This window comes from Leopardus geoffroyi, chromosome C1 (genome assembly GCF_018350155.1).
Source record: "Leopardus geoffroyi isolate Oge1 chromosome C1, O.geoffroyi_Oge1_pat1.0, whole genome shotgun sequence".
Lineage (NCBI taxonomy): Eukaryota > Metazoa > Chordata > Mammalia > Carnivora > Felidae > Leopardus > Leopardus geoffroyi.
The window spans coordinates 72,755,110-72,781,230 of NC_059328.1; the positions used below are offsets into that span (position 1 = coordinate 72,755,110).

Consider the following 26,121-nt stretch of genomic DNA (forward strand, 5'->3'; position numbering starts at 1 on the left):
ACCTAGGGGGAAAGTACATCTCCCCACTTATTTGTCTTAAGATGTGTTTCAAGGATCTTCTTGGACTAAGGATCAAGACCATTTCCTGGTTGCAAAGGCTCTATATTATTAAAGCAAAGGGCATGGATTTTCCACCCCAGGTTTTATTGGCAAATGCCCAGCTCTGATATTGTACATGTAGTATGTGTATGGGCAATTTGAAACAGACCTTGGAGTCTCCAATGCTATCAATGATTATACTTCTTTTCTCTGAACATAAGCATCAACTTCTAAACATGTTTTTTTTTTTTTTTTCTGACATCTACCATCCTACCCCCTGGACTATGTCAGATGATTGTCCCATCTGTTGGAGTAAAAGTCCTGATTTGGCCTGGATTTGGACTTTATTTTTTCCCCACTTCAATCTATCAGAGAACACCCTAACCCATCAAATCACGAGAGCCCACCTATTTCTTCACAGAATGACCGAGCCTCCTCTGACCCCATTGGCCTACCTGGGCTCCCAGTCTAGGTCTTCCCTCAGGGTCTTGGTTTCTTCCCTCTGGGTCTTGCTGCCTGACAAACTCTGCAAGACCTCGGGCTTCAAGTGCCAAGAATCCTGCTCCAGACTGAGTGGGCGTGATTATCCTTCTAAGTGACAGATGCCCTCTTGGCTTCTGTGTCTGAGGAAACAATATACCACCTTCCAGTCGGACATACTAGCATCAGTGAAATAAAAAAAGTTTGCACTAGGTAAGTTCTAAAATCTCTTTCAGATCTAAATTGCGGACTTCACATTTCATAGATGAGAAAACTGAGACTTAGTGAGGTTGAGTCTTCAATAAAAAGAGAAAAATATGAAGTTGCCTACTGATAAAGGTGGAGGGACCATCAGAGATGTGCTGGTAGATGCTTAACAACCAAATCTCAAGGGTGGGAAAGAAAGAAGTCCTGATTTATAGCATTTCTGTGGTGTAATTCTAGTGCTGATTTCTATGGTGTAAATACTCCCATGATGGTTGATTTCAAACTACCAACATGAGTCAACAAGCCACAAAATTACTTATAATTTAACAGTTAGCTCTTGAGATCTGGTACCAGTCAGTTCCAGTACATCCCCCGAAATGTTCTTATTTGATAGTGATAATGGTAGGACCACTTAGTTGCTTCTATTTGCCCTGCATTTCTCTAATCTTTACAGGTAAGATCACTTAACCCCCCCAAGCTGAGGGCATAGCACCATTCCAGATTCTGACACTAATGCTGCCCCTAGACTCAGGGAACATAAGGCCCCTAAGGCAGTAATTTGTTAAGCACTGACTTCTTCAGGTTCCTCACACCCCTGTTCCTTGCCTTGTTCTTTGGTTCTACTGTGAGGATATCCAGTCTCCTCAGGGACTGGTTGGGCTGCCAAAGAACCCACTCACCTCAAGACTTGGGTTTCCATAGACAGTAACTAAAATCCATCCCCAGACACATTCATGAGTTTATTTTACTCTACTTTAATATTTTATCTAGTTGTGTAGGTGAGAACTGAAACACTGAGAGCAGCAGCCACAGATAAATTGTGGAAAAGAGGCATCAAGGCGGTGAGAGAAATGCTCATAATGCATGAGCTTCCAGATTTATAGCCTGTTATTTCTAAAGACACCAGGCTCCTTTATTTTCTTTCACTTTTGACTTGTAAAAGACCAAAAATTCACAAAAGCCTTTGCTGCTGAGTCAAAGAAACATCAGAATTATGTAACCCCCCCCCACCCCGATCAAAAGACATTCCACTATGATATCATCAAAGATATACTGAATTCAAAACGTAGCCTCGGAAACTCTTCATGAATAGGTATCATTTTGAAAACAGAAATTAAAAAAAAATATGGTCTCTGGTACAAAAATGAATGACCAGTATACACAGTCATGATCACAAATTGTAATTCACTGATCAACCTGTTAACAATTCAGAGAAAATCAGTCCAATGGCAGAGAAATAAACAAGAATGCATCTAACAAACTTTTATGTAAACCTTTAAAATTATAGTTATGAAGACTAGGTAACCACATGAAGAATGTTTAAGATTTTTTAGGGTAAGAAGATAAAAAGTTGTCTATCATTAATAGTTTAACAATGTTTTAAAACGTACATAGTAAAAAAGCCCTACGAGACACTCCTAAATTGTTACATTAGGGTGGGAATTATTTTTTTCCTTTTTTCTCACCTTCCAAAGTTTCTATAATGTGGTAATGTTATTCTTATACTAAAAGAATATCTAAGCTAAAAACAAACAAATAATAAATTCAAAAGCAAGCCGGATCCCTAACCAAGATCTTGACCACTCTTAACACGAGAACCCGCTTGCCCCAAATAAGACCCTTGCTGTGCATGTGCAAAACTCAAGGCAGCCGTCATCACAACTCTCAGACCAGAAATACCATCTCAAATACCAAAAGACTTGGGGCAAAGTGAGGACAACTGAGGCTCATGCTGTTTTCTCAGCTCCCCCAGGAAAAGGCCAGGCATCCTTCCTTGCCACATTGTTACTGCTATAGAATGTCTCACCTCAGCTACAATCTACTACTGATCATCCCTTCCTTTTACCAGGTTTCTAGATCCTTTACTCCATTGCTGACTCACTTCCTTATGTCTTCAACCTCTGTGAACCCTTGGATGGAGAGAAAAACTTGGCTTCCGTGTTTCTCTCAATTGCATCCAAAACTACTGATCCTTCCCACTCTGCTAAAATCTTATCCTTCTTGAGGCTCCTGTTATTCCATTGTCCCACTTCTATCCTTCCGTGGTAATGTTGTTTACTGTCTCTTGGTTACTTCCTGTCGTTCACTGAAGACTTTGGCATGTTGCTCACCATCCCCCTCTTTACCCCCACAAACAAAATGCAAGTCTCGATTAATCCTATATCTGCATTCTCTACTCTTATACTGGAGTGGCTAAAAACTGCTGAAAAGCAAATAACTCTGCTACAAATTTGTGATTTCCCAGCGGTGCTTCCTCAATCCTATCTCATTCATCTTTGTCACAGATGGAAAGAAAGGTCTTTGGTCAACAAAGTAGCAAGTTGCATGGAGTCTGTGCCACTATCAATTGTCTCATAGTTCCAAATCCACCCTTCAAATATATACTCTGTGATAATGGATGGAATTGCTTTAAGCATTTCTCTGTTAAGTGATCATGATGTTAAGCTTTCTCGGTAGAGCTCACTGGAGGGACACTGCAGGAGGAAGGGGCTCTCTTGAGCTTTCTGGCTGTCGAGCGGGTGGATGAGCAGTGTGGGTGTGAGGACATCTGGTGGTATTTGGCCCTAGGCACTCACCCAGCAGGCACTGGCCCTCAGGGACATTGCAGCCCCAGCACAGCCCAATGATCATCTTCCTACTGCCCTCTCTATACAGATATCCTGTACAGGCTATACAGGAGGCTCCTGTTGGTATTGGCTCTCTGATTGTTTGCACTCAACCCCCTCCTTAGGTGTGGCTCCGACTGTCCTCCCCATGCTGTGCTCCTCCCAACCTCATCCCCCCCCCCCCCCACAGGGACATCAGGCCTCTACCTGGGCTACAGGAGGCCTGGTGTCCCACTGCTACTGCACACCCATGCACTGGCCACCAGCTGTGGCTCACCAGCCATCACTGCATGCCAGAGGGTTCGTTCCTGTTTCTCCTGTGACAGCAGATCAGCTCTGGCCAGCAAATCAGCAAACTTCTCTGCCATTCACTAGGTTCAAATACACATTTCTCCAATGAGATTTGAACCATGGCCTTGGGGAGAGGGCTACCTTCCAAGTTTGTCCATCTCCTTCTGTCCTAGGATTCCATAAAGAGTAATCTTATACCCTAAAGTTACTCTCTTATTATAGTTTAATAATTCCTTGTATTAAACTTCCCCAGTTTAAATCTCGTGTGGTCTCAGTCTTATGATTGGATCCAGACTGCTAGAATCTAATAATCTATCTCATTATTTACTCGGAAAAGATGAGAACAGTCAGTGGAAGATTTGTCTACACTTGCTGCTTCCACTTGAAGTCCTATCCAGTCTTCTTTTTTTTTTTTTTAACTTTTTAAATGTTTGTTTATTTTTGAGACGGGGGGGAGGGAAAAGAAAGAGGGAGACACAGAATCTGAAGCAGGCTCCAGGCTCTGAGCTGTCAGCACAGAACCTGACATGGGGCTTGAACCCACGAACCATGAGATCATGACCTGAGCTGAAGTTGGATGCTTAACTGACTGAGCCACCCAGGTTCTGGCTTCTACCCCATTTAGTGAAAATATTCATTTCAAGATGACCAATGATCTTATTGTTAATGTCAATGGATGGCATTTTGAACCTCATCTTTGTTGACTTCTCTGCTCCATCTAATACTGACTGGTTGCTTTTATTTTGTGACACAACATTCTCCTGCTTCTCCTTCTAACTTCTTTGATAATTTATTCTCATCTCCTTCAGAGGCACTTCTCTCTGCCTGTTTCTTCAAATTATGATGTTTTTCCAGGATTCTGCCCCTGGTCTTCTCCATGTAATTCCACGTGACTCCTTCCATTCCCATGGCTTCAACTCTTGTTTACATAGGACGCATCCCAGATCTGTACACTTTGTTCAGATCTCTGTCCTGAGCACTATCTTTCCTGTATATATTTTCACCACGACTAATAGACAATTCAAACTCAGTGCGTCCAAACAGAAATGAACATCTTCTCTGCCAGATCTATTAATCTATTGATCCCATTCATCTGTGAATAACTCCACCAGTCACCTTGTTCAAGGTAGGTACCTGGCTGTTATTTCACATTATCTTTCCCTTTCTCATTTTCAAAAGCCATCAGTCACAAAGTCCCATTGATCTCCCTCCTGAATAGCTCTTGAATCTTCCAATTTCTTTCAGTGCCATGACCCATACCTTACTAAAAGGGTATAATCTAAGTGAATAGGAAACATATTGAAGGAAGAAGTGGACAACATGAGAGGGTGCATTGCAGAGGGTGGTTACAGCTTGTACAAGAGCATGGAGACATGAAGCAGTATGATCTGAGTTCATGTTGTTCTTTGCCATACCTGCAATATGGTAAACAACATGTTTCTGTGAAGGTATTTTGCACATGTGGTTAACATATACAACTAGCTGACTTTAAGTGGATTACCTTTGGTTGTATAGGTGGGCCTTCTTCAATCAGTTGAGGACCTGAAGAGCAAAAATTGAGGTTTCCTGGAGAAAAAGAAATTCTCCCTCAAGACTACAACATTAACTCAGGCCTGAGTTTCCAACCTGCTGGCCTACCCTACAAATCTCAGGCTTGCGAGGCCCAATAACTGCATGAGCCAATTCCTTAAAAAAATATATGTACATGCATATATATCTTTATTTACTTATATTTATATATTATATATATCATACATACATACACACATGCACATCTATCTCCCATTTCTTCTGTTTCTCTTGTGAACCCTGATATATCTGTAAAATTCCTTCACTTGGCCTACTTAAATACTTGATGGCCAAGACCACAAATGGGTTTATCTCAGAGTTTCAGACTCTGCAATTTCCCTACATTCAGCTAAATCACAAGATATGAAAACCAAAAATCATGTTTTTCATATTCCATGTATGAAGTCATGTGGCATTGTGATAAGAACTGTACTTTTTAGCAGTTAGAAATATACTTTGTTGGAATTTTTGGCTATGAGAAAAGAGAAAAAACAAAATATGTCAGGAGAAAACCAGTTTGATTATCAGTAAATTAACCGGCCTGACAGGTTTAGCAAAGATTAGTAATTAATTACACCTTTGGATAGAAAAAGAAAAAACTAACTAGCTCAACACATAGATGCAAAGAAGTCAAGAACTAAATTCCATTTTTGGCTACTGTCTTAATAACTTTTCTGGTTTTTTTGTTGTTTAAACAAAGAAGCTGTGGGAGCAAGGAGGCAGTGAGAAGTATCTTGTTGGCACATTTCATTTAATTTCTGGTGTTGAGAACTAGTACAACGAAAAGGTCAAGTTAGCATCTGCAGCAGGCAGGAGAACCCATTTGTAGTGTCCAAAGTATCTAGTGATCTGGAGGGGACATTCATTTTATTTTTCCCGTGACAATTGTTTATTACAAAGGTGAACCCTGATTACCATTATGGACAGTAGTGGGGATCAGCTACCAGCAGGGTACTTGATAAGATGTCTTTCTTTAATTTCTGAAGGTGACATTCTTGAATCAAATTTCCCTCCAGAGATTATCTGAATTAGTTCAGTGATTATTAACATTTTTGCAAATGCAGTGAAGTCTCTTTTTATAACAACTCCCCATCCTGAGATGTTACGTCATATCTGTACAGAGGAAGCATCCCCAAGTGTGTGCTCTTTACTCAAGAAAAAATTTAGCAGAACCAATGATCCCTGCAAATGATGCTTTGACTCATGCTAACCTCACAGGGCCTGAAAAGAGCTCAGAAGATTCTCTTCTTTGTTAATTTGTCAAACAAATATTTTAGACTTTTTTTTTTCTCTTCACTTTCAGGATAGAGATAAGGAAAAGAAGCACGGGGATTGTTTTAAAAGATCTATTGTTTTGAGTAGAGACATGTCAGTTTTAAATTAAACAAGTGGATTAAAAAAACTTCAAGAGTCTAATGTTGTATGACTTGGATTTTTTAGCTTCATAACAGCTCCTTGCGCTTAGAATGGGCATTAAAATAATTATGGAATGCATAACCTGAAATGTAGCCCAATTATCAACTGAACTGCATTGGGAAATCACAAAGTAAGCTCAAGAACACCATAATAATAATATAACAATGGAGAACTGAAAATTTGGGGGTGGGATTTAAAGACATTAATAACACTGTCTCAAAAAGTGCCATACAAATTCAGGGTGTTTTTTTTTTAAGTTTTCAAGTAAAATTTGACTTGACCTTTTTCTTCAAGATCGAAATTTGCCAACTAACCCAGTTTGTAGGTCCCGTTAGCCTTTATGACAAATTTTAGTGGTGTATGATTATAAGAGTCAGAATCTACACAAAAGCCAGGAATTTGTCTTGTTTCTATTGTGGAAAGTTCCATTTCTGAGTCTCATCTTAACATTACCACCACAACACCACAATGTTAATGTTACAGACATTCTGGAAAGGCACAAGGAGCTAGGAAAATAAGTTGTCAATCACTGCCTTAGCACTCAAACATTTTTTTAAGCTGAAAGAATAAGTAAGAATTAATGAAAACTGGATGGTGGTGGGAATTCTAAAGTGTTTTTGGTAGGGGCATTAGATCATTACCCTAATCTAAAATTCAGTTATCATGAAGGTTATGGTGCTACATATAAATAATAGGCTTATGTCAAGTCTCCAGTCATGGGATCTGATTCTCCTCCGGACAAAGCCATAAATAATGTTGCCTCAGTTTTTACAATTGTGGAAAATAAGTACTACGTGAGAAAAAACAAAAATAGTGAAAAAGACTTAGTTATATTTTAAATATAAAAAATATTTTCATTTAATAGAATAACATATATTAATTAAGTCCCTAAGAAGAGCATCTTGACATATTGAAGATAGCATATGGATACATGATAAGCACTTGAATGTCTGCTAAAATATACTAAAGAAGCATGTGATTGTTCTTATGTAATGGAGAAAACTTTCTCAGATTCCCTCATTATTCAGCAGTTGTTGGTGGCACTTAGCACAAAAATTGGTATTTCAGTTCAGTTCCAATTGAAGTAACTGTCCAGTATTGGAGTCCCAGTCATACATTGGTTTTGCATTAGTTACGCAGTAATGGGGGATTGTTTGGCAATACTGTTGACTCTGGACCTTCAAATCATTTATACAGAGGCACTCTATTCATTCCTGAATTTACAATGCCACAGATGAATTTTCAACAGAGAGACCCTCCCTCTCTTTTTATGTCAGAAATGAGGAAACTGCAGGGACAGGATTTGCAACTTAGTAGCGGCTGAAGCCTTGCCAAAAGCCTGTCTCAGGGGTAGCGGCTGTGAGGACTAATCATCACTCCCACTTGGGAAGTGGTGGGGGGAGGTGGCTAAGAGTCTCAGCTTGGCCGACATCCCAGGAGGAGGAAGCATACTGGAAGCCGAAGGAGTGTCACTGGTGAAAATGAGAAAAACTGGCATGTAGCTGTGGCTGTCAGCTCCCCCAAAGTTGGGATCTTCTCAAGCGTCACCAAAGGAGAACCAAAGGCAAGGTCTGTGAACAACCACAGATATAATAAGAGGCTGGGAAACAAGACTCAGTCAAAAGGTTTAGAGAACTGGGATAATTTATTCTAAAGAAGGGAAGCTGAAAAAGATGTATCGTGGGCTACTTACGACTCAGTAGGAAGAAATAATTCTACAGTTGACTGAGTCATTATGCGACAAGCCAAGCATTTTCACATACTTGACTGCCATTTTATCTTAGTAGTAACCCTGTGAAAAATCATCTTATGGATGAGGAAACTGAGGCTCTCAAAAGTTAAGCAATCTACTCAAATCACACAGCTGATATGGACAGAGCTGAGATTCTCTTCCAAGTCAGCCTGACTGCCACAGTGTTTCCCTACAGGGCAGTGACTTCTCTACAAAGTTTCCTATTCACAGATGGATTTGCTTACCAGCCAGAGATGAGGCTCTAACAGGGTAGGAGAGTGGTCTGTATAAACATCTTAGGGCTCTAGTTGCCTTGTGTCTGATAATGGCAAAACGAATTGCACCTCTCACCCACACTGCCTACCCAATATGGTTGCACAGTTGTTGCCAGACTATAGAAGGATTTTCTTTTTTTTTTTTAATGTTTATTTATTTTTGAGAGAGAGAGAGAGAGAGAGAGAGAGCATGAGCAGGGGGAGGGGCAGAGAGAGAAGGAGACACAGAATCCAAAGAAGGCTTCAGGCTCTGAGCTGTCAGCACAGAGCCTGACACGGGGCTGGAGCCCACAAACTGAGATCATGACCTGAGCCGAAGTCCAATGCTTAACTGACTGAACCACCCAGACATCCTTAGGACTTTCAGTTCAAATCTCTGAATGACTCCAAAGCATAATGGTAGTTTTATACACACTCATACACACATATATACACTCATGCCTCCCTCAAAGCATTTGGATTGAGGTCATATACTTCAATAAAACAGCCAGTGCTTTCTAGTAAAGAAGCCTAGGACTCTGACTTGGCCAATGTTGCCTAGAGAGTTAAAGACAATAAAGTAAGTCACTACTACAAAAGTGCTTCAGGCAGAGACTAATACCAATAACAGTCCCACTCACCACATCCTGGGGCCATGGGTAGGTGGCACCATTATAGCTGGTATTACATTATATCTGACATTCCTAAAACAAGAGTAAGGCAAAGAGGAAACTGGGGTCACCTGGTCCAGTTGCTACATCATTCATGAGGAACCTGCCACCAAATAATCTTGGTTTAGACAAAAATGGAAGAGTTGGTATTTCCCAACTACTCCAAGATACTCCCACCAAGCTCCCATATAGTATTATGTGCTTCCCAAGTCCCAGAAGATGTCAAGACTCACTCCCATTATTTCTCATTTATTCAATTTCTTCAGGCCAAGTACACAGGTTCTACACTTAGTCATTCTACCTTTCTGCTTCACCTCCCAACCCTATTCCTACATACCCTATTTTCCAGCCCCACCTTACTCCTTGCTGTTTTCTGAACACTCCATGCATGATCACACCTGCAGACTGTTGCTCATACACTTTCCTGGGCATGGAATTTCCCTACTGCTTCAAATGGCAAATTCCTATTCATCCTTCAATAGCCCAGTTCAAAATAGTCATCTCTGTGAAAAACTTCCAAACCTTGTACTCAGTAGCAATTAATATGTAAACATAGTATGACATTTATGATGATGTTATAATTTCCTGACTTCCAAACAAGTCTTTATTACATACACTGATATGAGTAACTGTACTACTTTTTCATCTCTGTGTTCTCTCCTTTTCTCTCTTGTTTGACATCAGGGTCACTTTCCTTTCGAAGGCACTTGTGAATCTGGAGCTCTAAGAGGGGCCATGTGGAGTCTGGAGGATGGGAAGCAGGAGGTTGATGTCTGGGGATTTGCTGTGGGTTTAAGGCAGAAAGAAGTAATGAAGACCTTGGGTTTCTATTTAGATTATATTCCCCAGGTTACCAGACTTGGAAAAGAAGCAGCAGTTGAGTGCAGAAACCTTTCCCAGAAATGAATCCTATATTTGTTTGAACTGTCCTGAGAACTGAACTGGCACTTATAGGAGAGTGAAAAAAACTTCAACCTCTGTCGTGGAGTCACATTTAATTAATATTTGCTACATTGGCTTGAACTGAAGAAAACTCTGACATATGTCAAATTAAGTTCTTCATCCAGATCTGGTCTTAAATATAACTTTCTTACACAAACCCCAGAAGCTCCTTTACCTCTGCCCCCAACAGATTCTTGGGGTGAAGTCCCTGAAGGGTCCCTATTATATGAAAAAGATTAGGTTATTACTAACCATTATCCCCACGGCCCTGATTATTTTCTTTAACTGACTAGTTAGCCAGCAGTGGGGGAATGATGCTTGGGGAATAGATTGGAAAATGCCTGAAAGTTCTGGGAAAGAAGACATCATAGAAAGGTGTTCTGAGAAACTCTAACGGGAAAATTCTGCAATGCACAGAACTGTGAGAAAGGTATTAGGAGTCTGGAGGTGATTAGGAAGAAGGCCAGACTAGAAAAGATAAAAACTGAACACTGAGAAATACCTAGATCAGCTTGGCTTGACTTGTCAGATTTTCTCTAGCTGTGGCCTTGCTTACCATATGCCTATGCCCTCTAAACTGGTCACCAGTCAGAGAAGTGGGCATATGACTTTTAAAAGCCTGAGTGTGCCTACTCCCATTATGTCCTCCTTCCTAAAACGATTGCGAATCACGGCACCACAGGGAGTTAGGACTGCCTGCAACCTGAGCTGACAGCTAATCCAGTCCTTTTGGGAAAAGACAAGAAATCCAATGTCAAAGAACTTAAGAAATTACTCAAGGTCACATCGAAGCCCTAAATCTCATTCTAGGCTATCTATACACAATGCTGTCTCAACATTTTTACAAAACAAAGCTAAGAGGTTTATATAAAAAATTATTTTTCTATAAAGCACCACATTTATAAGGGCAATATTCTTCCTCTCAACCATATTTACAGGCTATAGCCACGCTTTTGCCCCAGACAAACCACCTCATCCTTAAATGCTCTAAGGAAGGTGTTTTGCTGGTCATCTCTACCAGTTCCATGATGGGCTAGTGAATACATTTTAGTGCATTCACATGCAGCATAATCTGGTGACCTGAGCTAAACTCTATAGTAGCTGCAACCTCTGAGTCTCAATTTCCTCTTTTGTAAAATGAGAGTAGTAATATTTACCTTGTGGAGGTTTGTGGCGGTTAAATGTAAGGCTCACAGAAAACTTTTAGTATAGTGCCAGACATTAATTCTCATTAACGCTAATATTATTATTCACATGCTCTTTCTTTTACTTACACTACTTAAAGTTTCCACACTATATTTGTTTTATATTAGATACTTAGTTTCCACCCCTTCTTGGTATGTCTTGCCTGGCTTGTTTGGATCTGTCATTCGTTTATAAGGGTCTAGGATGTGCCTGGCACTGCTCCTAATAATGAGGCTGCAATAAAAAGGCAGACGCAGATCTTTGCTTTAGAATCTTCTTTCATGTGTCTGCTCACTGATGGAGGCTCTCTGATAACTCTACTCTGACAACATTCTGCTTTCAACATGACAGGTGTGACATCTACCTCATGTTAACATTTCAGTAAAAAAAAAAAAAAGGTATTTTGAATGCTATTATTTTGGAGTATTCATTATGTCTGATTTAACAAAATCAAAATAACACTAGCTTAAGCAAAACAGAATTTTGTTTGGTTTTTTCCCCTCTCATGTGGAATTCTAAGCTATTAGGTGGTTTGGCGGTGGGATGGGGTCATAATTCTGCTACTTGAGTTGTCTAGGGATCAAGGTTGTCTTTATTTTATTGCTTCCACATCCCCTAGGCTGTAGTCTTCATCTATTGGTCAAAGCTGGGTTTTACAACCACATCCACTACCAGAGAAAGTGGGGGACAAGCAGTGTCTTTTTAAGGGCATGACTTAGGATTTCCTTTCCATCCTATGAACCAGAACTCAATCATATGGTCATATAGCTGAAAAGGAGATTAGTCCCTAACTGGGAAACCACATGACCAGCTAAAACTCAAAGGGAAAGTGGATATTGAAGGTCAACTCTTGGTATCTTCTGCAATCAGAGAGGTGGCACTCTGGTGAAGGATACTAGCCAACCAGTGAGAACCTCAGAGATACAGGAGCCTCACTAGACCATGGATGAGAAGGACTCCACTGTTATATATGAACATGTTCCTGCATCATTCATACATGTGCTATTTGTATAAACGATATAATAGGGCATTTTCAGCTTTTATTAAAAGAAGAGTTACTTATGTTTGGAGGATATTTCAGCAAAACACATTGACCATTGTCAAACATTTATTTAGAACAATAACAAAAAAGTTATTTTGGCCACATGAAATCTAAAATGCACATTACTTCATTGCAAAACAAATGATTGCAACTTGTATTCTTATCAAAGGGCATTACTGATTAACTCCTAGATCCACTGGACCATGAGTAATTTCCACCAATCAGATTTCAGTCATGAATAGAGTCCTTAGTTTACTTCATCTCTCAGAACAAAACCACAGTGATCAGCATTGTAGTATTTTATATGAGCAACATACACATTCACTGATACAAAGAAATTAGCTAATTATCAATTAATGAAAAACGTATGACCCTTACAAAATTATCTCCCAGCAGAGACAAAAGCCTAGAACAGTTGACTCTATATAAAAACAAAAATTCAGGTGACTTTGGACAAACATGATATGGCCACATATAGAATTGGCTCTTAGGGCTTTGCTAGCTCCAGAGTTGCTTCTGTTTGGACACTACTATTTAGCTATCAATTTGAAGAGAAACTATAGATGGCACAGAAACATTAAGTTTCCTATCATGGCAAACTAAGCCCCATAACATAATCAATAGTTAACATTTGTTGAAGTCTTATTATTCTAAGCACTTTATATAGGCCATTTTATTGGCCATACCCTTGCCTGCAACACAATATTGCCTCTTAAACAACAAACGATCTCTGCTTACCTTTTTTATCTCATTCCTTGCCACTTCTAGCTCTGCAAAAGATCCAGCTACCCCGAGCCGCTTGCATTCCCTGACACATGTTCTCTTTCCCCCCATTTCTCCTCGCTGAAATGCCCTTCTTCAGCCTTCTCACCTGGTTAACTCCCACATACCTTTCAGATCTCTGCTCAGATAGTATCTCCAACTGGCAACAAGTCTTCCCTGCTATCACCTACGGCCAAAATAGAGAGACCACGATAAGTCTGTCTTTTATGCATTCCCATTCCCCTATCCCTTTATTTATTTGCATATGCCCTGGGACAGAAAGCTCCTTGAATGCAAGAATGCTGTCATGATGGCCTATGTCCCATGTGCTAAGCATCATGGCTTATACATAGGAATGTACACAGGATGGAACAGGAGACCTGACACTTAAAGGTGAGGTCTCCCCCACCCCAGGGGATAGTTTCTATTTTCCTAAAAAGATTGTCACTAAAAGAATGTAAGTTTCACAAGAGCTGAGAAGTTTGTCAGATTTATTCACTGATGTACCTCTAGAGCCTAGAACAGGGCCTGGTACCTTAGAAAAACCTCAATATATATTTGTCGAATGACACAACAAAACAAAACATCTACACTTGTTAATGATGTCATTTGCTCTGAAAAATATTAGACTGAACAGCTTTTTTATATTATTGTTTCTCTAAAGTTTCCCAATGCCCATCCTTTTATTAGATATATGTTTCAATGTTAATTATTGATTTTATTTTTTACTGTGATTTATAAAGATGCATGCAAGCAGAGTTTGTAAAATACATATTATTTTATATTTTTGAAAAACTTCTTGAAACATATTCTAGGTTATCTATAATTCTGATTCAAAATGATACATGCAGGGGTGCCTGGGTCAGTTAAGTGTCCATCCTTGGCGCAGGTCATGATCTCATGGTTTGTGAGTTTGAGCCCCTGATCCAGGCTCTGTGCTGTCAGTGCTGAGCCTGCTTTGGATCCTCTGGCCCTGTCTTTCTCTGTCCCTCCCCACTAGCGCACATGTGCTCTCTGTTTCTCTCTCAAAAAAGAAACACTAAACAAATAATAATAAAAATAAAATTAAAAATATATAATACATGCAGATAGGAAAAAGTGGGGCAATAAAAACCATCAATGATCATCTCACCAGAGTGATAACCACTTTTAACATTTTGGTGTCCTTCAAGACTTCACATTATTTTCATTTTCTCTCTCAGTTTGTACACATATGTGATATATGTGTGATATGTGTGATCTGTATATCAAACATACATGTACAGATTGAGAGAGAAAATATATATTTACATATATGTACATATACATACACACATATTTGAACATATACACATATATATGGTTTTACAAATGTATAATACATGCTGCCTTATAATACTCTTATTCACTTAACAATTATTATAAACACATTTTTGTATCAGTAAACACTTTTCCACATTGCGATTTAACCTACTTTATGGATTTATCCTCTACTAGACAATAAACAACTTGATAAATCTGGTTCAATGGCTTATTCTGAATGAACATAGTAGCCCTCCATAAACACCCGTTGAATGGATGAGTGTTGTATCTAGATCTCTAAGCACACCCTTGGTGGTTCCCACTGATACATTTTTCTCAGGTCTAAAGTCTCAGTGAGGGATTATTCACCTCTAAGTGGTAGCTAGCTACCTGAGCTACCTCAACCACAAAAAGAGGAGAATGGTGATAAGAAAAAAGAGTCAGGAGACACAGCTGGACCTCCTGAGGCACGAGAATTGGGAAGCCCCAGGTCTGTAATTCCACTGCTACCCTCGCCCACTCCTCTGCGTGCCTGCTCTATTCTGGTCACTCCCTGTAAATCAGCTCTCTGCTCTGTGGACAAGCAGAGCTAACAGAATCAGACTTTCAGCTCACGTATTTCTGTTCAAGTAATGAACAGAGCACAAGTAGCGTCTCTGGGTCCCATCTTCACCCTCAAAAGATAGAGAATCTGGGTCAGCGGTCCACATTGTCTGTTGTTAACTGGGAGACAGAACGTGTAATAACGACTCATGTGAGTGGGAAGGGAAATGTCAAGAAGGAGGCTCATGAGCCAGTGATGTTAGAGGTGATTCGATGTTAATTACATTGAGGTTAATTACCTGAGGTTAATTATCTGAGGTTAATTACCTCAGATGTATGTCTTGGAGAGCAGTAGAAATGAAAATGAAGAATAGATGTTACAAGAATAGAGGCATACAACAATTTTCCACAAACATTTCCAGCAATAACTTACCTGATGGCTCTATGTTTCTAAGGGCCCACCCTCTGCATCACCGTGAAACAGGTCAAATTTGTCATCTGTTCTGTTCCAGCTTCAATTTCAGAGTCCCCCTCCCTCTGCTAAGTTAGCCCCCTTTCTCCCTACTGAGCAGAAGCCCAAACTGTGTCCCCCTTCCCCTGGAAGCTTTTCTCAAACTTTCACAAAATAAGGTTCCATTCCCTCAAAACTATTTTCTCTCTCTGCAAATCTAATGAACAAGGTCTTCACTAAGTTAGCAACTGCAGTGACTTATTTATATATACCTCTTCTCGTTCCAAAAAGGATTAAGGGCAGCTTATGACGATACTTAAAATAAAGCAAGTTATCTTAAGTAAAAGTAGGAAAGAAAAACAATGGTAGGAACATAATATGAAGCCAGGAATAAGGTTAATTTTAAAAAGGTTTCTTTCTACAACATAAAGGCCTATGAGTTTTCTATGAATATAATTTGGCTCAAAGTTTAAGTAACAAGCACAAAAAAAGAAATCTAATTAGTTGCCCAATTCATAGTGTTCAAAAGGTAAAAAGAGACCAACTGCAAAGAAGTAATTCTTGGAATTAAGACTAAAATAGAATTGCTCTTACGTCCCTATAAAGATGACACAGCTTAATATTATTTAAAAATGTCCTCACAAAGATAAGTTTATTCAGGCCTCAGTAGGGCTGATAATATCACACTCAGAGCTGAAGTAAGGGGTCAGCCTGCTAGGCATTTCCCAGGGTTGCTAGTTCACAAGAATCATTAAAATGTTATCTTCGATAAATCGGAAACCTAAGGCCAGTTGACAAAAATTTTCACACATGACTTTATATGTATCTGGTAAAACATAAATTGAACTTACCACATGGGATTCTGCTGAAGAAAATTGTGTCCTTGGATCAAAATGGGCACATCGCTAACTCAATTTAGTCTTTTGTGGTACCTATGAGTAAGTTTTTTTGTGCAACTACAGCTAAGATCAGCCATGTCTCAGGCACCTGAAGCTGAAATTCTGAATATGCATAATTACTTGACACATTTATTGGGAAGGAATGATTTATTCACATTTTAAATAATTTAACACGTCTCCCAAGAAGTTGTCTAATTCCGAATATTGCAAGTAATAATTGCATGTAATAAACTCCTTATTTTATTTTATTTTATTTTATTTTATTTTATTTTATTTTATTTTATTTTATTATTTTTGAGACAGAGAGAGAGAGAGTGAGCATGAGCAGGGGAGGGGCAGAGGGAGAGAGAGAGAGAGAGAGAGAAATAGAGAGAGAATCTTAAGCTCCACTATGTGTGGAGCCTGACGTGGGACTCAATTTCACTACCACAAGATCATGATCTGAGCTGAAATCAAGAGTCAGATGCTTAACCAACTAAGCCACCCAGACACCCCCATAAATTCATGATTTTACTTAATTTTTTTTTTTTTTTTTTGAGAGAGAGTGTGAGTCGGGGAGGGGCAGAGGGAGACAGAAAGAGAGAATCTTAAGCTCCACCCAGTGTGGAGCCCGACTTGGGGCTCGATTTCACAACCATGAGATCATGACCTGAGTTGAAATCAAGAGTCAGATGCTTAACTGACTGAGCCACTCAGGCACCCCCAATTAGCTCCTTATTTTAAACATGAAGGCATTTGTACTCTATTTCCATTATTAGAAACCATTTTTTCACCATCGCCACTAAGTAACTATTGGAAAAAATATTTTATTTGTTTATTTTATTATTATTTTTGTTAATGCTTATTTATTTTTGAGAGACAGAGTGTGAGCAGGGGAGGGGCAGAGAGAGAGGACGAGACACAGAATCTGAAGTGGGCTCCAGGCTATGAGCTGTCAGCACAGGGCCCAATGTGAGGCTCAAACTCACGAACCATGGGATCATGACCTGAGCCGAAGTCGGACGCTTAACTGACTGATGCTCCCCTGGAACCCCTTGAAAAAATACTTTAAATAAAGATATTGGTTTGATGAGGTATCCCATTACTGTCTTGTCTAGGTCTTCCATCTGTCTCAGTCCAGACCTGATTACACCAATGCTCAATTCAATAAAAGCAGCCCCACATGAGTACTGATGACCTAATGTGCTGCTTCTTCCAGAAGAAGCTAGTGGAGCAAAAAGAAAAGAGATTCCAACTCTGTGGGTAAGTGCCTCTGTACCCACTTATTTACTAGTGCTGAAATCTAGGTAGAATATAACTTGAGTATGATCAAATATTATCAACTAAATGGGAAGTTACTTTAGAAAGTTATTAACAGCTGGTTAGAGCTAATAAAAAAACCAAAAACAGAAATAAAACAGACAAAATAGATAAAACAGCAATGCAAAGAAAGCCTATAATACCAACAGTTTTTATTACTCCACATTTGGTTAAGTAATTGGGGTCAACATTTAATGCCTCAGTCTATGAGGAAGAATCAGTCAACATTCATCAGCCCTTTATCCTTTGCAAACTTCACAAACACCTCATAAAGAAGGATGGTTATCATCTTAGAAAGAGTTACGACTTCTTTGAAGAAACACTAGATGTTATACTTAAAAGTTCAAGGTGGTACAGTGAAAACTAACTGTCCACAGAAAGATTGGGAGTCCGGGAGACTAGCTTCATGGCCTCGCTAATGAAATTCTGCTGATAGGAAAATATGAACTATTTCTGAAAGAATATCTTTCCAAAATTTTTAAGAAAATTTAGCTAACTTGTTCTAGTTTGTACACAAAGGAGTACAAATAAATATATTTTAGAAAAGTAGCTGGGATCAAAATATCTGAGTAAATTTCTGAAAGAATTTTAGGGCCCCTCAAATCTTTAAAAAGTGCTACTGCTCTCCTGAGAAGTGCTACCTACAATAACATGCCCTATGTTTTCATACACCAAAGGCTGAGAAGAAAAATAAAAACATATGTGGCTGGGATTTCTTTTTTTAAGAAAAGAAAACCATATTTAAGGTTTCCTGTCCAGATGCATCAGTCAGACACATCTTGCTTGTCTGCCTCTATAACATCCTAACATCCGGTCACAGTGCACAATTTTATGTGAACTGACAGATTCCTACCAGAGGAGAAGGGAACTCAAGCTTCTGAACTGTAAGTTAATTGATGCCACAGAAGTAGTTAGGATGGTATTTTCCCCCAGTTAACTCTTTTAATTTAACTTTATATCCATCACAGTTCTTGTTTGGATAAAAAAAAAAATAAATGTGTACCTTGGGTCCAAACTTGAAAGTTTATTTTTTGGTCCTGTCAGAGTCATTTAAGCAATAAAGAAAATGTCTCTGTTCTTGTCTTTCCTTTCAAAATTGTCTTGATAGACTAATATCTAATACTCCCTCTATAGGGTGTTTTGTTTCTGGGCTATGAAAATTAATGGTAGGAAATAGCTCAGCTCAGTGTTTTAAATTTTAGGCTTTGGAGTCAGATAGACCTGAGTTGACCTCTATATATTGCTGTATGACCTTGGGCCAGCCACTGAATACCACTAAGCTCTGGATCCCCAATTGTAAAATGGGATAATAATAGCATCTATCTCATAAGTAGTTGTAAAATTAAATGAGATAAAGCATATCTTCATACTTAAGCACTTCATACTTAAGTGGTGCTAAGAACATAGTAAATATTGACTATATGTTAGCTTAAAAATAAGAAGCCACCAAAAAATGCATACCAGGTAACTTGGGACAATCTCCTAGTGATAATAACTAGTAGAATAGACAAAACATACTTTAAAAAAATTGCTTGAATACACCAAAGAGCTAACAAGGTAGTAAGGAATTATGGGGGTAATATCTAGAAGAAGTAGATTTAGATAGCATGGTATTAGAGCCCTTTTCTCCCTTGGGATTTCTTCCAATTCTGGAAAACATAGCTGAAAATCTGAGAAGCCAAGTAGACCTCTTATCAGCATCATGGAGTTAGGGGACAAAAACTGGAGTTCAAGGACTTCCAAAGGGAGAGGCTTTGCATTAGATAGTAGAAATAAGGGTCAACTTGAAACAGGTCCGGGTACCGATGAAAGTCTAGTTTCAAATCATCTCAATTACAAGTTTTTATTAAGGTGAATGGGCATTTATGGGGTCCCTAGTTGCCTACAACCATGTAAATACTCTCTGGGGGATAGAAAATCACCCTCGGCTTCACATTCTCTCTAGAATTTTTCATATACAATGTCTGGTGCTCAATCAAAAATAACTAGATCTCTTTCTTCTTAGATAACTCAGTTCATAATCCATTAGTAAAATAGGTGTTTTGAGGGTGGTAGGGCACTAGTTCAACCAATTGGGTAATGGGGACTGAGCATAGTGATGAAGGCATCCAAGAAATGGAGGATGATAAAGATGATGGGAGACTGGTTACAGACATAAGAGGTTTATTCAATAAGGAAACATATTGAAGAACAGAACCAGGTTTCTCCTGTCAGAGAAGGGAGCTACAAATAAGGAAGGAAAACTAGAATAAATCCTTTGGTGCTAGATTAGAAGTGGGATTTTGGTGTGAATTTGTGTGATTCAATATGTATAGATTGAACTAGGAATGAATATAAATATAAATGTGAATGTACCCACATCTACACACATTCCCTAGTTCTGTCCAATGGGAAGGCCTAAGAACAAGACACCCCAATAATATTGAGTACCCCTAGCATGAAGGTCTTGTTTTCTAAATTCCATTCTCTACTAAAAGAAATTAGAACTTCTTGGAAAAATGGTTAATTCCTGGTTTATTCAGAGAATGGATAAGCCAAGCCTGGAACACCTCGTTAGGTCATAAAATAAAGAAGTGTTCAAATAATGAAGGGACATGTCAAAAGAGACAGAAATTAGTTTCCTATTGCTACATAAGAGATTACCACAGACTTAGAAGCTTAAAACAATACATGTTTATTATCTCATAGTTTCTGTGGGATAAATGTCTGGGGACCGTTTTATCTGAATTCTCTCCTCAGAGCCTCATAAAGCTGCAATCAAGGTATCATCTGGCCTGTGTTTTCACCTGGATTTTTGACTAGGGAAAGATGCACTCACAAGCTCCTATAGTTTGTTAGAATTCATTTCTTTACACCTCAGTTTCTTGAATGTGACATTATTCCTATAGTCTTCCTGTCATTCCTTGATATTGGATCACTTACTTTTTCAAGTGAGAAAAAGCACGAGATGTGTCCGGTAGGAGGTTAATATAAATTACCACCAAAACCTGACAGTGTATTACAAGAAAAAATTACAGGCCAATCCCCCTCATAACTTAGGAATAAAAATCCTAAGCAAAATGCTAGTAAACAGTATATAAAAAGCATAATATATAAAAAGTATATAAAAAGCATAATACGTCATGGTCAAGTTAGATTTACAGAACTGCAAAACTTCACTGACAGCATAGAGCCTCCTTGGGATCCTCTCTCTTTCTCTGCTCTTCCCCCACTTGTGCACATGCACATGCTCTCTCTCTGTCTCAAAATAAATAAATAAACTTAAAAAAATAAAAATAGGGGCACCTGGATGCCTCCATTGGTTAAGCATTCAACTCTTGATTTCAGGTCAGGTCATGATCTCATGGTTCCTGAGATTAAGCTCCCCATCAGGCTCTGCACTGACAGTGTGGAGACTGCTTGCAATTCTCTCTCTCTCTCTCTCTCTGCTCCTCCCCTGCTCACACTCTCTGTCTCAAAATAAATAAGTAAACTTAAAAAAATACAAATAAATAAAAACCCTCAGATAAATTATTATAAATAATGAAGCTTAGCAATGTCATTGGATACAAAGTAAAAATATTTAAATTAATTGACTTTTATATTTCAGCAACAAATGGAAAATGGAAATTTTAAAATTTCTATGCACAATAGCAAACATAAAAAATCAAATACCCAGGAAGAAATCTAAGAAAAGTTGTGCATGACCTCTATATACACACATACACACGTGCACGTGCAGACCACACACACACACACACACACACACACACACACACACACTACTGAAAATTTTTTTAAAAAGATCTAAATAAGTAGAGGAATTTACCATGTTCATGAATCAGAAGATTACCTACTTTAAAGATACTACATTTTCCCATATGGAACTAATGGAATCAATACTATCCCTTACAAAATCTTAGGGCTGTGTGTGTGTGTGTGTGTGTGTGTGTGTGTGTATGGTAGAAATAAGCAAGCTAATTCTAACATGTATATAGAGATGCAAATGACTAAGATTGGTTAAGACACTCTGGGAACATCACAAAGTGTGAAAAAAACTTATTCTTCCTGATATCAAGAGTTATTATAAAGCTATAGCAATTGAGACAATGTAGTAATAGTAATAGCTCAAGGATAGAGAAACTACCAGTGGACAGGATAGAAAAAGGACAAACGGACCCACACATATATGGGCACTTGATTATGATGAAGCAGCACGAATGGAGCAGTGGTTAAACAATGATCTTATCAATAACATTTGTTGGGTCCATTGATATTAATATGAAAAATAGTGAAACTTAAGACCTTACACAATACAGTCAAAATATTCAATAGAATAATGGCAAGAGACTTGAACAGGCACTTTACAAAAGAGGATATTCATATGGTTGATAAACAAATGAAAAAATACTCAATTTCATTATTCACCAGGAAAATGCAAATTAAAGCTATAATGAAATATCTCTACCCAGAAGAATCAGTAAAGTGTAAAAGATTGATACTAAAAGTTTAGGCATAATGTGGAACAATGGGAACACTTACCACCACTAGCAGAAGTAAAAATTGGTACGACCACTTAAAAAACTTACAACATTCTTTACTGAAGTTGAATGAATGCATACCTTATATACACCTGCAACTCTAGGTGTATACCAAACAGAAAGGCATGCACATGTGTACCATGAAACATGTTTGTGAGTGTTCATTAGCAACACTCTTCATAATAGCCAAAACTAAGAAACAACCCAAGTGTCCATCATTAGTAGAAAGAATAAATAAATTTGCTATATTCACACAGTAGAGTATGACATAGGAAGGGAAATGAACAAAATGCAAATACAGAAAACAGCATGGATGAATCTTATATCTTCAACTGAATGAAAAATCTTGTCACAAAATAGTATAGACTGTGTTTCCACTTACATAAAGTTTAAACACTATCATGCAAGTATCTGGGATAGTGGTTACCTTAGAGGAAGAAAGAAGGGCTAGTGGTTGGGAATGAGCACAAGATGGGTTTATGGGAAGCTGGAGGTACTGTTTCTTGAATGAAATGTTAATTACATGATTGTTTTGTGATCATCCTGAGGTCTACATTTACATTTTGCTCACTTCACTAGATGTAAACTAGAACATACTGCATTAGCTTCTAAACGTTTTCTTCATTGGTTTCAGGGGAGGGACCAAGTAAGACTCAGGAAGAATCTGGCTAATTAATGCTAATACCATTACCAATTAGTGCTTATACCATTACTATGTTAACTTTTATATTTTTTGATGGGATGATATAGTTCTTTTCTTCCTAATTAGCACTGCCTAATTCTTCATACGCAAAATGTAATAGTGACCAAGAGAAATTAGAAAATTGACCCACGCAAATACAAATTTCCTGGAGAAAGGTAAGGGAAATGTAGCAGTAAAACTTGTGCTTTTATCATATTGATTGTTCCTGTTTGACTCTGGGGAATAGCACATCTTGTTGGAGCTGAGATAGTATTTACTTATCTTCTTCAGAGAGGAGTGGTAAGTGCTAACTCCTGAAAGGATGTACTATTTTAAAGGAAAGATGATAGATACTTAAAACCGAAATCTCTGTAGTATGATTTGCACACATTCACAATCCAATAAAAAATTTCTTCAAATTCTCTCTTTCAATTGTCGTTTTCCTTTATTTAAAGTGAACTCATGGGATGATACCAACATCCTCAGGCTATCATGTACCACATTTCTTTTTTAGGCACTTCATTTCCCCAAACTTGCTTTTTTGTTGTAGTCAGGCAGATCTCCCAGGTGACGCTATGGTTTAGTTCCACAAATTTCAGTTACGTAAGATGAATAAGTTCTAGAGATCTACTCTACAACATTGTGCCTATGGTTAACATTATTAAATCATGCACTTAAACGTTTAAGAGGGTAGACCTCATATTAAATGTTCTTGCCACAAAAATATTTTTTTAATATTAAAAAACCATATATTGACCACTTACTGTATTCCAGGAATCCTGCTTTAGCCTCTCTGAAAAGGCCTGTGTCCCATTCATAGGCACAGATATTAGACTTTGTTCCATAGGAATTTCCTGATGACAACATTGCCAAAGCTTATTTTGGGATTTTGCTTCACTTTATGGTGAATTCTAGAGTGAATGTTTTCACTTAAGAATTCAAACAAATTGAAACAATGTTGTATTCTACATGTATGCATTTTGACTTTCATCTCTTACAAAGGGGGCTGGAGGAGAAAGGTCAATAGGAAACATGAGAAACTAAAGTGGAAAGAGCATGACTTTAGTTGGGAAAGTGTAATCGAAACCAAAATAATGAATACATCAAGTTACACAATGAAGCATCTGTCATTACACCACAGTGTATGTATAATAAGCCACCAAAGAAATAGCTGCCTAGTTTAATGGGATTAGAGCTAATTGGACTAGATGCCTCTTCACATAAATAATCTCCTGTAGGGAATGGAAGTACTTCTGGAATTTTCTCCATTCTGTAAGTAATGGGTGTGAAAAGGAAATAGGAAAACAGATATGTTTGATCCCTTTGGAAAATATTTTAGCTTAATTAAAAGTGTATAGCTTTGTAAGTACCGAATAATGTATGCCAGTGATTAGGCCATTTTCATAATTTGACAAAGGCTTCGAATTTCTATAAATGATTGTGAAGTAAGCTTGTAAATATCCAGACATCATACAGCAAGTACACGTGACCACATTAAAGTTTGTGAATGTAAAGGCACACGAGGATTCCCAACAACATAGAGTAAATAGTAAAACCCCACCACAGATTGCTACAAGCCTGATGGCAGAAATGGCTTTTCCATTTCATTTCCTGATCTCACAATCCTGAGTTATATAACATATTTAAAATGAATGAATTTGTCTCCTTGATGAGTTTCCCAGTCCTCGGTTTTAAAGAGGAAATGGAAAAGACTGTGGTTCCCGCACACACAAAAATGGTTATATGTGTTAGCTCACATGCCTCATTTTTATTCAATCCAAAATAAACTTTGACCCTCTGATACTGTAGGTGGCTCCTTGGGGAAGGGCTTCGGGAGCAAACCAGCACATAGTTGTGGCATGTAAACGAATGCTCCTGGCCAGGCCCTTTCAAAACCACAGTATCCCTTCCCCTCCTGCACAGTGCAGGTCAAAAATAACTATCAGAAGAATCAAAATCTTTCCACTTTGTTTGGATCTCTTAATTAGGAAAAACCACGCAAAATAACTTATCCAGACTCCATCATAAACAATTAGCAACCGCCTTTTAAAAGGCCTATGGCCTTTTGACATTTCAGTTACACAATTCAAAATAATTTCAGAGGACAGTTAACTTGGATCCTCTTCCATTTAGCTTTATCTTCCTTTAGGGTATACACATGACTTTTTTTTTTTTAAGTGTATTTATTTATTCCGAGAGAGACAGAGACAGCGCAACTGAGGCAGGGAGAGTGGGGGAGAGAGAGAACCCCAAGCAGGCTCTGCCCTGCCAGCACAGAGCTTGACCTGGTGCTCAAACTCACAAAACCATGAGATGATGACCTGAGCCAAAACCAAGAAATGGAGGCTTAACCGGCTGAGCCACCCAGGAGCCGCACGCATGTGACTTGTTAAGCTACAGGTTCCATGGAAGTCCACGAGCTGTGTTCACTGTCATTGCTGATGCTGTTGTTCAGCATCTCTGTTTAAGGTAGTGAGTCATTCACTCACAGTGCATGTGCTGGGAGAGAGATCCCGAAGCAGATGGAGGGTGAACTCCCTGCCTCAATCCTGACACTATCAAATCACAGGTCCCAGTTGAGGCAGATGGCAGCCACTACCTCAGAATCCACATATGTAGAAAGGTACTCAATTGCCAAATACCCAAACATGTAATTGCGCTGACACATCACTAGAGATGATTGCGTCTTTAAAAGAAAATTAGCCTCATCGAGCAAAACTGTGGCTAATTTTAATTTTCTTACCTCCACTCTCTTTTCCTAAATGCCTCATGAGCAGTACCTTTCTGGGCAAATGTCTTTCCAAAGCAAAAAGGACCAAGGACAGGTCCTGGTTGAGAAACCCCGGGGTTGACTTTTAGTGTCCTCCAGAAGGCTCAGTCAGAGTTGCTTAAGATTTTATTTTCTTTAGTATAATTACACTTATAATGATGATAGCAATACTTATAGCTACTATTTGTTGAATATTTACTATGTATGAAATAGGTACTAGTATCATTCTTATTTCATAGGTAAACAAATGGAAGTTTACTAAATTCACCAACTTGTCCAAAGTGGATTCTTAACCACAACTTATATCATCTCACATTTCCTTTTTTTCTTTTAATTTTATTTCTTGCCTTGTTCTAAAAAGAGATTTTGATGTAGAGATGTTATTTTCAGTGTCCAGTTGCAAGTTATTTATTAAAGTAGCATTTCCCCCTCTCTATCATAAACATTTATGAGAATATTGTTTTAGATTATTGCTATCAG

The 26,121-nt window shown here is 38.4% G+C and overlaps 1 protein-coding gene across 2 annotated transcripts in view; it reads right to left on the minus strand.

Annotated features, from left to right (window-relative positions):
• Positions 1-4,185: 4,185 nt before the first annotated feature.
• The window catches only part of ODF2L (outer dense fiber of sperm tails 2 like), a 169,725-nt gene continuing 147,789 nt past the window's right edge, over positions 4,186-26,121 (minus strand). The window contains exons 19-21 of one of the 2 annotated variants that reach the window (XR_006712428.1): positions 13,325-13,383; positions 5,125-5,189; positions 4,186-5,038 (exon numbers count right to left, since the gene is read on the minus strand). The gene's annotated coding sequence lies outside the window, so the exon portion shown is untranslated. The remainder of the gene's footprint in view (positions 5,039-5,124; positions 5,190-13,324; positions 13,384-26,121) is intronic. The other variant, XR_006712427.1, reaches the window with a different exon arrangement.